The sequence below is a fragment of the Chiloscyllium punctatum genome, chromosome 37, assembly GCF_047496795.1.
Source record: "Chiloscyllium punctatum isolate Juve2018m chromosome 37, sChiPun1.3, whole genome shotgun sequence".
Lineage (NCBI taxonomy): Eukaryota > Metazoa > Chordata > Chondrichthyes > Orectolobiformes > Hemiscylliidae > Chiloscyllium > Chiloscyllium punctatum.
Genome location: NC_092775.1, coordinates 42,681,984 through 42,695,416, shown reverse-complemented (window position 1 = coordinate 42,695,416; position 13,433 = coordinate 42,681,984). Strand labels below are relative to the sequence as shown.

At 42.2% G+C, this 13,433-nt stretch overlaps 1 long non-coding RNA gene across 2 annotated transcripts in view; it reads left to right on the top strand.

The window, feature by feature from the left end:
* The window catches only part of LOC140463049 (uncharacterized), a 627,354-nt gene extending 614,283 nt beyond the window's left edge, over nt 1-13,071 (top strand). For both annotated transcript variants that reach the window (XR_011954584.1, XR_011954585.1), the window contains 2 exons: nt 11,931-12,077; nt 12,187-13,071. This is a non-coding gene — a long non-coding RNA (uncharacterized lncRNA). The remainder of the gene's footprint in view (nt 1-11,930; nt 12,078-12,186) is intronic.
* The last annotated feature ends 362 nt before the right edge of the window (nt 13,072-13,433 follow it).

Here is a 13,433-nt window from a genome sequence, read left to right as displayed (position 1 = left end):
TGGGAAGCTATGAAGGAGATAGCCAAGCCTTTGCCTTGATCTTTGAGTCGTCATTGTCTACGGGTTTAATAGCAGAGCAATGGAGGATTGCAAATGTTGTGCCTTTGTCCAAGAAGGGCAACAGAGGTGACCCAGGTAATTATAGACCAGTGAGCCTTATGTCTGTTGTAAGAAACATCTTGGAAAGGATTATAAGAGATAGGATTTATAATCATCTAGCAAGCAACATTTGAATTGGAGATGGTCAACATGGTTTCGTCAAGGGCACATCATATCTCAGAAACCTCATTGTGTTGTCTGAGAAGTGTGACTAAGCATGTGGATGAGAGGAGGGCAGTTGACATGGTGTACATGGACTTCATTAAAGCCTTTGATAAGGTTCCACATCGCAGGCTATTGGAGAAAATGAGAAGGCATGGGATTGACAGTGATTTAGCAGTTTGGATTAAAAACTGGCTTTCTGCAAATGCAAGGTGCTGCATTTTGGGAAAGCAAATCTTAGCAGGACTTATACATTTAATGGTAAGGCCCTAGGGAGTGTTGCTATTGAGTACAGGAGTTGGGAGGTCATGTTGCAGCTATACAGGACATTGGTTAGACCACTGTTGGAATATTGCATGCAATTCTGGTCACCTTCCTATCAGAGAAATGTTGTGAAACTTGAAAGGGTACAGAAAAGATTTACAAGGATGCTGCCAGGGTTGGCGGATTTGAGCAACAGGGAGAGGCTGAACAGGCTGGGGCTGTTTTCCCAGGTGCATCGGAGGCTGAGGGGTGACCTTATAGATGTTTACAAAATTATGAGGGGCATGGATAGGATAAATAGACAAAATATTTTCCCTGGGGTCGGGAAGTCCAGAACTAGAGGGCATAGGTTTAAGGTGAAATGGGAAAGATATAAAAGAGACCTAAGGGGCAACTTTTCATGTAGACAGTGGAATGTGTATGGAATGAGCTGCCAGAGGAAGTGGTGGAGGCTGGTACAATTGCAACATTTAAGAGGCATTTGGATGAGTATATGAATAGGAAGGGTTTGGAGAGATATGGGCCGGGTGCTGGCAGGTGGGACTAGATTGGGTTGGGATATCTGGTCAGCATGGGTAGGTTGGACTGAAGGGTCTGTTTCTACGCTGTACATCTCTATACAAAGTGATTCAGTTTGGGAAGAGTAACAGGAAGGCAGAATACTGGGTCAATGGAAAGATTCTTGGCAGTGTGAATGTGCAAAGAGATCTTTGTGTCTTTGTACATAGATCCCTGAAAGTTGCCACCCAGATTGATAGTGCTGTTAAGAAGGCATACGATATATTAGGTTTTATTGATAGGGGGATTGAGTTCCGGAGCCGTGATGTCATGCTGCAACTGTACAAAATGTTAGTGCACCCTCATTTGGAATATTGTGTACAGTTCTGGTCGCCTCATTACAAGAAGGATGTGGAAGCATTGGAAAAGGTGCAGAGGAGATTTACCAGGATGTTGCCTGGTGTGGAACAACAGTCTTGTGAGGAAAGGCAGAGGGATTTGTGTCTGTTCTCATTGGAGAGAAGAAGGCTCAGAGGAGATTTAATAGAGACATACAAGATGATCAGAGTGTTAGCTAGTGTGGACAGTGTGAGTATTTTTCCTTGGATGATGACGTTGGCTTGTAAGAGGGGGCATAGCTGCAAATTGAGGGGTGATAGTTTTAAGACAGATGTCAGAGGCAGGTTCTTTACTCAGAGAGCGGTAAGGGTGTGAAATGCCCTACCTGCCATTGTAGTTAACTCAGCCACATTAGGGGCATTTAAAAGATCCTTGGATAAGCACATGGATGATGGTGGAATAGTGTAGGGGGATGGGCTTAGATTAGTTCACTGGTCGGTGCAACATCAAGGGCCGACGGGCCTGTTCTGCACTGTATTGTTCTATGTTCTAACGTGGTCATGGCCCATCCTTCTCATCACTGAGGCAGGTACTGACACATGAGGTTAGTGTACCGAGATATACACACAGCTTGATTCAGCTGCCCACGAAGTGAGTGCTCACAATGACTGTTACAATGAAGGTAATTTTAGGCACATTCCTTTCTCTTTATTCTAGACATTTATATGTTTTGTGCATGCAAATACAGTTTATCTTCAATCTCTAATCAAAGCAGGACAAAGTATAGGTAATAACCATGGCCCAAGAGTGGAAAAATATGCCAGACCTGCATCACGTACAATAACTCCAAGAGTGTCCTGCCTCTGGTTATTATGTACACTGGACAAGGAGCATTCCTTCCACATGCCCAGCTTTTCTTTTACCTGCCCCTTGGTTCATGCCCTGACCCCTCTGAACTACATCTCCAGTAGCTTTAGGTCATCTGACTGATGGTGAAAAGGACAACTGATCAATCAGTCTAGTTCCCACAGAACATGACCTTGCTCAGGCTAGAGATTACTTTGCCTCCCTAGGTCTGAATGAACTGCTCAGAGATGTTCAGCAGTCTGTACACTGACCGTGCATCAGAGCAGAAGACAGTGACATCATCCATGCATGCAGAGGCTTTGACCTGAGTCACCCCTATAAATGAGTTCTTGAACTTAATCAAAGCCATAACTTAGATAGTCTAAAATCATTTGAAAGGAATTCATTACCTCAGTGATTTAGAGTCATAGTGACACAGAGTCTTTAACTGTACAGCACAGAAAAAGCCTCATTCAGTCTGCATCAGTCATAAACAGCCATGTAATGTATTCCAATCCCATTTTCCAGCATTTAGCCTATAATCTTGGTATCACAAATGTACATCTAAATACTTCTTAACTGTTGTGAAGGTTTCTGGATGTATCATCCTTCTACACAGTGAGCTGCAGATTACCATCACTCTCTGGGTGAAAACAAAATTGTCACATCCCTCTAAACCTCTTGACCCTTACTTTACATCTATGCCCCAGTCACTGAACTCTCCACCAAGGAAAACAATTCTTCCCATTCATCCTGTCTATGCTCCTCATCATTTTATACAATGAATCATGTCCCACCTTAGTCTCTCTGTTCCAAGGAAAACAATTGCAATCTATCCAATCACTCTTCATAACTAAAAATCTTCAGCCTAGGCAACATTCTGGCAAATATTCTCTGTATCCAAATTGCACCCTCCTATAACGTAGATTCCAGAACTCATAGCATCATAGAATCCATATGGTGCCGAAAATGGGCTCTTGAGTCTGCCCTGACCATCCGAAGAGCATTCCACTTAGACCTAGTCCCCCATCCTGTCCGCATAACCCCACATTTACCAAGGCTAACCCACCTAGTCTGCAGATCTCCAGACACTGCAGGGCAACTACCATGGCTAAACCATGCAGACAATACTCAAATCATTTGGAAATCCAAGTATATTACACTAGGTTCCATTTTATCTTCTGCTTGTTAACTCAAAGTATTCTCATAAACTTGTCAGTCATGATTTCCCCTTCAAGAAACTATCCTGATGCTGGTTGATGATAACTGAATCCCTCACTTCTTACTCCAAGCTCCCCTCCACCTCCAAGAACATGTCCTTAACCCTTACACTAAGCACAATATGGAGGGGCTGGTGTTGGTTTGGGGTGAACAAGGTCAGAAGTTATATTACACCAGGTTACAATTCAAGCTTGGTGAAAGGATCTGGTGAAGGGGCAGCGCTTGGAAAGCTTGTGATTTCAAATAAACCTGTTGGACTATAACCTGGTGTTGTGTAACTTATGAACTTACACTGGATAGGCAACACAACGTTCAGGAATTCTGCTCACGGATACAAGAAATAGTGTCTATCTTCCTAATTATAGAGTCACTTACCACAACCACATTCCTATTTGCTCCTCCAAATGAATAGCTCACTGTACCATGATGCTGTGGTCAGTTCACTCACCTTCCCTACAATACCCACTCTCATCCACACAGCTTGCAAAAACCTTGTATTAGTAGACAATTGGCTGAGGCTACTCAAATGCTTCCTTTAGATCTGTGTACCTGTCTCACTTTCAGTCATACCCTCCCGACACTGATTGTACAGGATAGGCTGAAGGGCTAAAATTGTTGATAATATTTGGCAGCTGCATGCCCTTGAATGAGTCCTGTTAAAATTCCTGTAAGTGCCGAAGATGGCATAATCAACATGTTTTTCTGTAGTTGTTTTTCTGTACTTGCTGTTTGTTACACTGCATAAGAGAAAGAGTTTTTTCATGGTTTATTGGACTTCACCTTGGACTGGGATCATGAATAGTGCCAGGAACAATGTCAGCCTGTAGACCAGTCTTCGATTGAGGGGGTCCCCAACATGCAGAAAGGCATGAGGTTTCTTGTTTCTTTCCTCTCTTTTTCATTCCTTTTATTTATATAATAAATGTTTCTTCCTTTTTCATCTTGTACTCAATAAATGTTAATATTTAAGAAAATTGATACTGTTGTGTCTTCTCTTAACTAGATTTAACTGAATCCAAAAGTGCCACTTGGACACTCTGTGATCCAAGACACTGATCACAGACCAAGTTTCAAGTACCTAATCTGAGGGGTGTGACAGTATCCTGCTGTAGGTCAGCTTTTGCTTGGTTTAAAGGCTGTGCAGTCAGTTTTTTCATTGTGTTACTTCTCTCATTACTTACCAAAATCCAACTTTACGAGCTATACTAATCAGAACTTGGTCAGTAGTCATGCAAAAGATCACTTTGTTGATGATCATTGAAACCTCCTACCTGCCTTGGGAAATTTGTTGGATTTATCAATTTGGAGAACAAACAAACCAGAGCAATTAATGACTCCTGATTGCCAGACCTGAAGGATACTGGTAATCACTTAACATGATTAAATCCGAGCAGTAAGCAATGTAACTGCTAACACTTCAAACTGAAAAGAACAATGTGATCAATGATTGTTTTTGTTTTATCTTTGCAATTATCTTTAAAGAAAACCATGCCTGTGAACATCTCTTAGCCAAGTTACTGCTAAGGTAATTGCAAGAGGAAGGAAAGCTGAAGGAATCTTTGAAGTGATTATTGGCGACTATTAAAAGCAGCTTTGAACATCAATTATTCTGTTATATGTTCTGTAACCAGGAAGGTCATTAGGAAGAGGAAGCCTGATTAATGGATTGTACTTATTCACAAGAATGTGCAATTATATCATAATCCTAAAATATCTTTCCTTTAGCTAAACTTTGTCATTAATCATGGTCCTTTTGGGTTAGCACCCAATGTGTGGTGGTCTGGGACTAAAAAATCCTTCACGTGCAACCCAATAATCATAGTAAATGCCATTTTATATGCAAGTTGGAAAGGCTGGTAGTGGACTGCACAGGTAAAGGACTGTAATAAATCACAGCTCTTAAAATGAACTGGGCTTCACCTAGCTATAGGTAAGCTGACAGGATAGCATCCTTGCTGAATTCTAGAAAGCTGCTCTCAGTACAAAGGATGTGATGGGAACGGACTTGCTTATACTTCTTGGATCTGCCCATCTGAGGCTGGTAAATATGATCCCACTTGATGAATACATACCATCAGTCCAGGTGCAATTGTAGTGTCTATCCACAAGATGGGGCATTCTGGTGAGATCGTAAACCTGTACACAGCTTACTTTGGCAAGTGACTATTAAGATGGTTTTCAGGTTGTTATGACATAAACGTCAAACTTTGGAGCACTTAAAGGAAAATAATATTGCTATAATAAAATGTGCCTAGGTCAGGTTGGGGTTTTATTTCAAATTTTGCACAGTTACAAACTCCAAGGTGACTCATTTTAGCTTTTGACCTTGTAATCCAAGATGGAGGACGGGAAACATTTCTGGCTATAACAGCTGCTCCTTTTTTGAGGTATTTTAGATGCTGGAGATGATTTCCTCAAATTGCAGGAGGAGCAATTGCTGTTTTATATGCAGTTGCATTGTTTTGGAACTTTGGAAAAAATAGTCAAAACAACAGCAGTTTTAAAAGGGAGAAGAACAGACAAAGGAAGCACATGGTGAGGTCATTGCAACAGAGAGAGAGAGAGAGAGAGAGAGAACATGCACAGTTACTGCCTTTGATGTTTGAATTTGTGTATCGCTGGACATCGGAGTGCATCTGGGAAAATGATCAAACAGTGAACTTCACAACTGATCTTGGAGGAACTGTTGGGTGAAGTTCACAGCACAGAATCAGATCAGTTAATCATTGTTTTAAGTGTGGTCTACAGGAAATCTGCAGTAGTGAGTAGAGTGGGTTCTTTCTTGATTATATGTTTTTGGAGATAAGTCTCTTGATTAAACTTAAAATATAAGCCATAGCTATTAATTTAACCTGGGGCAGTGTTTGTAGATGAATAAGGCAGTGTTATTTTCTAGGTCTGTAGATTGTGAAGGACCAAAAATGGCCTTTAATAGAGTGATATGTACTTCTTGTAAGATGTGGGAGTTTAAAGAGAATTTAAGGGTTACTGCAGATTATATCTGCCATAAATGCTGCTGGCTGCGAACCTTATCAGATCAAATGGATTGGTTAGAGAGACAGTTAGAAGCGATGAGGAATTTGCAACAGCAACAGTATGTGATGGATGGCAGGTATAGGAAGGGGGGAAAGTCTCAGATACAATCACATAGATGGTTTAACTCCAGGAAAGGTAAGAGAGATAGGCAGCTACTGCAGGACCCTTTTGTGGATATACCCATTTCAAACAGGTATGGTATTTTGGAAAATGTAGGGGGTGATGGATTCTCAGGGGAATGTAGCACGAACAGCCAAGTTTCTGGTATTGAGACTGGCTCTAATGCAATGAGGGGTACCTCGGGTTCCAAGAGATCAACTGTGTGAGGGGATTCTCTAGTTTGAGGTACAGACAGATGTTTCTGTGGCCAGCAGTGAAAAAGCAGAATGGTGTGTTGCTTCCCTGATGCCATGATCAAGAATGTCTCAGAGAGGGTGCAGAATGTTCTCATGGGGGAGAGGGGCCAGCAAGAGGTCATTGTCCACATTTGGAGGGAAAAGGTTGAGATCCTGAAGGGAGATTACAGAGAGTTAGGCAGAAATTTAAAAAGGAGGTTCTTGAGAGTAGTAATATCTGGATTACTCCCGATACTACGAGCTAGTGAGGGCAGGAATAGGAGGATAGAGCAGATGAATGCATGGCTGAGGAGCTGGTGTATGGTGGAAGGATTCACATTTTTGGATCATTGGAATCTCTTTTGGGGTAGAAGTGACCTGTAAAAGAAGGACGGATTGCACCTAAATTGGAAAGGAACTAATATACTGGCAGGGAGATTTGCTGGAGCTGCTTGGGAGGATTTAAACTAATAAGTTAGGGGAGTGGGACCCAGGGAGATAGTGAGGAAAGAGATCAATCTGAGACTGGTGCAGTTGAGAACAGAAGTGAGTCAAACAGTCAGGGCAGGCAGGAACAAGGTAGGACTAATAAAATAAACTGCACTTATTTCAATGCAAGGGGCTGAACAGGGAAGGCAGATGAACTCAGAGCGTGGTTAGGAACATTGGAATGGGATATCATAGCAATTACAGAAACATGGCTCAGGGATGGGCAGGACTGACAGCTTAATGTTCCAGGAGACAAATGTTACAGGAAAGATAGAAAGGAAGGCAAGAGAAGGTAAGGTGGCGTTTTTGATAAGGGATAGCATTACCGCTGTACTGAGGGAGGATATTCCCGGAAATACATCCCGGGAAGTTATTTGGGTGGAACTAAGAAATAAGAAAGGGATGACAACCTTATTGGGATTGTATTATAGACCCCCTAACAGTGAGAGGAAAATTGAGATGGAGAGCTCAGCTATTTGTAAGTAAAATAGGGTAGTGATGGTAGAGGATTTTAACTTTCAAAACATAGGCTGGGACTGCCATATTGTTAAGGGTTTAGATGGAGAGGAATTTGTTAAGTGTGTACAAGACAATTTTCTGATTCAGTATGTGGATATACCTACTAGAGAAGGTGCAAAACTTGACCTACTCTTGGGAAATAAGGCAGGGCAGGTGACTGAGGTGTCAGTGGGGTAACACTTTGGGGCCAACGACCATAATTCTATTAGATTTAAAATAATGATGGAAAAGGATAAACCAGATCTAAAAGTTGAAGTTCTAAATTGGAGAAAGGCCAATTTTGATGGTATTAGGCAAAAACTTTTGAAAGCTGATTGGAGGCAGACGTTTGCAGGTAAAGGGACGGCTGGAAAATGGGAAGTCTTCAGAAATGAGATAATGAGAGTCCAGAGACAGTATATTTCTGTCAGGGTGAAAGGAAAGGCTGGCAGGTATAGGAAATACTGAATGACTAAAGAACTTGAGGGTTTGGTTAAGAAAAAGAAGGAAGCATATGTCGGATATAGACAGGATAGATCTTGTCCTTAGAAGAGTATAAAGGAAGTAGGAGTATACTTAAGAGGGAAATCGGGAGGGCAAAAAGGGAACATGAGATAGCTTTGGCAAATAGAATTAAGGAGAATCCAAAGAGTCTTTTACAAATACATTAAGGACAAAAGGGTAACTAGGGAGAGAATAGAGCCCCTCAAAAATCAGCAAGGCAGCCTTTGTGTGGAGCCCCAGAAAATGGGGGAGATACTAAATGAGTATTTTGCATCAGTATTTACTGTGGAAAAGGATATGGAAGATATAGACTGTAGGGAAATAGATGGTGACATCTTGCAAAATGTCCATCTTACAGAGGAGGAAGTGCTGGATGTCTTGAAATGCATAAAGGTGGATAAATCCCCAGGACCTGATCAGGTGTATCCTAGAACTCTGTGGGAAGCTAGAGAAGTGATTGCTGGGTCTCTTACTGAGATAAGGTAAAAACAATGACTGCAGATGCTGAAAACCAAATACTGGATTAGTGGTGCTGGAAGAGCACAGCAGTTCAGGCAGCATCCAAAGAGCAGCGAAATTGACGTTTCGGGCAAAAGCCCTTCATCAGGATATTTGTATCATCGATAGTCACAGATGAGGTGCTGCAAGACTGGAGGTTGGCTAACGTAGTACCACTGTTAAAGAAGGGCGGTCAGGACACGCTAGGGAACTATAGACCGGTGAGCCTGACCTCGGTGGTGGACAAGTTGTTGGACGGAATCCTGAGGGACAGGATGCACATGTATTTGGAAAGGCAAGGACTGATTATGTATGGTCAACATGGTTTTGTGCGTGGGAAATCATGTCTCACAAACTCGATTGAGTTTTTTTGAGGAAGTAACAAGATGATTGATGAGGGCAGAGAGGGAGATGTGATCTATATGGACTTCAGTAAGGTGTTCGACAAGGTTCCTCATGGGAGAATGATTAGCAAGGTTAGATCTCACGGAATCCAGAGAGAACTAGCCATTTGGATACAGAACTGGCTCAAAGGTAGAAGATAGAGGGTGGTGGTGGAGGGTTGTTTTTCAGACTGGAGGCCTGTGACCAGTGGAGTGCCGCAAGGATTGGTGCTGGGTCCTCTACTTTTTGTCATTTACATAAATGATTTGGATGCAAGCATAAGAGGCACAGTTAGTAAGTTTGCAGATGACAGCAAAATTGGAGGTGCAGTGGACAGCAAAGAGCGTTACCTCAGATTACAACAGGATCTTGACCAGATAGGCCAATGGACTGAGAAGTGGCAGGTGGAATTTAATTTAGATAAATGCGAGGTGCTGCATTTTTGAGAAAGCAAATCTTAGCAGGACTTATACACTTAATGGTAAGGTCCTAGGGAGTGTTGCTGAACAAAGAGACCTTGCAGTGCAGGTTCATAGCTCCTTGAAAGTGGAGTCGCAGGTAGATAGGATAGTGAAGAAGGTGTTTGGTATGCTTTCCTTTATTGGTCAGAGTATTGAGTCCAGGAGTTGTGAGGTCATGTTGCGGCTGTACAGGACATTGGTTAGGCCACTATTGGAATATTGCGTGCAATTCTGGTCTCCTTCCTATTGGAAAGATGTGAAACTTGAAAGGATTCGAAAAGATTTACAAGGATGTTGCCAGGGTTGAACGATTTGAGCTATAGGGAGAGGCTGAACATGCTGGGGTTGTTTTTGCTGTAGCATCAGAGACTGAGGGGTGACCTTATAGAGGTTTACAAAATTATGAGGGGCATAGATAGGGTAAATAGGCAAAGTCTTTTCTCTGGGGTCGGGGAGTCCAGAACTAGAGGGCGTACGTTTAGAGTGAGAGGGGCAAGATATAAAAGAGACCTACAGGGCAACCTTTTCACACAGAGGGTGGTACTTGTATGGAATGAGCTGCCAGAGGAAGTGGTGAAGGCTGGTACAATTGCAACATTTAAGAGGCATTTGGATGGGTATATGAATAGGAAGGGTTCAGAGGGATAGGGCTGGGTGCTGGCAGGTGGGACTAGATTGGGTTGGGATATCTGATTGACGTGGATGAGTTGGACCAAAGGGTCTGTTTCCATGCTGTACATCTCTATAACTCAATGACTCTATGCCTCACCTAGCCTTGTGGCCTTGCTATTCCCTATCACTGCAACTCCCTCCAATCTTACAGGTCTGTGAGTACTGTCTTCCTTTAATTATAGCCTCTTGTCCATCTCAGATTTTAATTGCTCCCCTGTTGGTGGTCTTGTCTTATTGCTATTGAGGCTTTTCATAAGCATTGGAACTTTTTCCCTTAAATCTGTCTTGTTTTCGCTTTCTACTCCTTTAAGACATTCCTGAAAACCCAACTTTTTTAGCCATTTGTCCTACAATCTTTACTATGGCAAATTTTGTTTGACAATGTGCTGTGTAGTGTGTTTTGTTTTATACTTTGACTTGGAAGTCCTGTCTGAAAGTATTTCATGATCTCTGCAGTTATGAGCATCAACAATGATTGGAAGATTAGGGTTGCACAGTGGCTCAGTGGTTCGCACTGCTGCCTCCCAGCACCAGGGTCCCAGGTTCGATTCCAGCCTTGGTTGACTGTCTGTGTGGAGTTTGGACATCCTCCCTGTGTCTGCGTGGGTTTCCTCTGGGTGCTCTGGTTTCCTCCCGTGGTCCAAAGATGTGCAGGTCAGGTGGATTGGCCATGTTAAATTGCCCATAGTGTTTGGTGGGGTGGGTTGCTCTTCGGAGGGTCAGTATGGACTTGTTGGGCCGAAGGGCCTGTTTCCACATTTTAGGAAATTGAATCTAATCCATATTGAAATTACATTAATCGATGTGAGTGCCAATTTCTTTTTTCTTGTTTGAAAGGACAGCTTCAGGATTATTCTCTCCTTTAATCTACAGGGTGAATCTAGTGGGACTTTTGGCTAGTTGCATATTATATCAAGATTTTTGGAGGGCTTCTCACCATGGGCCTAATGAAATTTCTCGATATTTCTTACCAAACTCACCTTATTAATAACCTAGCTGCCCCTTCCTGCCTGGCCAATGCTAGCCCCATTTTCCCACACACTGCTCCCTGAGCAACTCATCTGATATCTGCCAAAGAATGAGGTTTGCTGGCACCCTAGCCATTTTGAAATGGTTGCTGTGCACCCGCCAAATACTGGAATTCTAAAGCTGCCTCACTCGGTGATAGACATGGTGCAAAGATGGTGGAAAAAGGCAAGATGGTGCTGTGAATCTTCAACAGAGATCTTGGCATTCTGGTGCAGAGGAGGTCATACCACCAGACCAGGGCAGCCTCATCCAATTTCAACATCTCAGGTCAGTGCAGCCCCAACATTACAGAGAAATGGCCAGCAATGCTGCAAGAGGTCATTGGCCTTCTCCACTCCACTATCGTAGGTCCCTCTGTAACCTCCCACTCACTGTCTCTCTGTTTTTGTGCCACATCCCACTAAGGCTCATATTCTACAGCTCTCATTCATCATTCACTTACACCCAAAACAAACCTGATATCACTCACCCTACATCACCTCTGTGCTCCCTACTCACTCGCTTGGACACCACACCTTACCATAACCTGCCCCAGTATTAACAGTTGCTCTACTCACCTTCAACTCACTCAATATCTCCCTTTCTCTCATTCCAGGACAGGACAGTTCATGAAATGGCAGAAAGTCCTGATGAGTGAAAGGATGCCTCCTCAGCACCCAAGAGGAGAGAATCCTGGCCCTCACAGGAGAAGACTGGGACTACTCCAGTGGGGATGCCGAGATGTTCATGTCTTGACACTTGAGTATGTAGCCATTTTCTGCAACTCTCACAATAGCCCTGCAATCAGCCTCATTCATTGCACACCACTTCTGAACACTGGCATGACCTCATCTGTCTCTTGTATCTTGCAGGTATCAGCATGATGTCAACTCCCTCTGCTGAAAAGTGTCCTGCTCCACCAGAAGATTCATCCTCAACCTCTGAGGTCTGGAGTGCAGAGGGTTCAGTGATATAACCCTTCAAAGAAAGCTGTCTCCTGCACCTCCCGCTAGCTCAGATACTGACACTCGATGGGAATGCTAGCCTTAGAGAGGGCAGGAGCACATTCTGGGTCTGCACCTCCAATTCATAGCCCCACAGGTCTGAGGAAGATACATGCTAAGGCTCCTGCTACAGTAAAGATTTTGCTTGTTTTAAAAGTAAGCAACCATCTTCCTCTGGCAAGGTATGGTTCCAACTCATCAGGAAATGTATTTAGAAAATTATGTCAGATTATCACAAACACAATCATGCTCTTAAAATTAATAAATAGAGTGTTCATTTATAGCAATTTGCTAGTTCACATTATAGTGAAATCCCACTTTTAAAATTAAATTTGATACTGCAGAAGTAAGTGTCAATGTACAGCAAAAATAATTCCTGTGACATTCAGTACGGTACATTACTAAATAAAAAACAATACCAGCTATTTTAGCTGAAATAGTAACTAGCCTTTGGTAAATATGCCTATGACTGATTATATTTCCAGTAATTTTTAGCTTGAGTTACTGACTTTTGATTAACTTATTCCTCCAGACACAATCATATATGTTCCAAATTGTTAAGTGAACTGTGAACCGAAAATATGTGAAATGTCAATGTTTTAAACCGTATCCTAATTATTGTAAAACCTCTGCTCAATTTGAGCTGTGTAAAAGTTAATCTATACTGTTTGTTAGTTATACATCATCACAACATCTGGGGAAATGTCAAATATTATTCAGCATGATTTCTGCTGAATGGAAAGAATAAAAAAAAACAAGACTGCAGAGACAGTTTTATTTGACATCTGTTCTCAGATTCTTCATAATTTAAGATTGAAATAAGACAAAATCTGTTTGTTATGGGTCCTCACCTGCTGAGACCACAGGCTAAAGAATTCACATGTGTGTGCGTCTTCTGATAATTCATCCACAAGGCAAGATTAATCTTAACATCACATACAACAATGGTTCTACCTCTGCTAATACAACTTCATCTTTGGTCTGTAAAACAACCTGCCTAAACTAATTGTAAAAATGATACATGGATACCACTGTTAAGGGAGTATCTCTATATCACATTCTCCAGCTGACATTGAACCCAGATGACAGAATTATGAATATTTTAAAATTCTCAT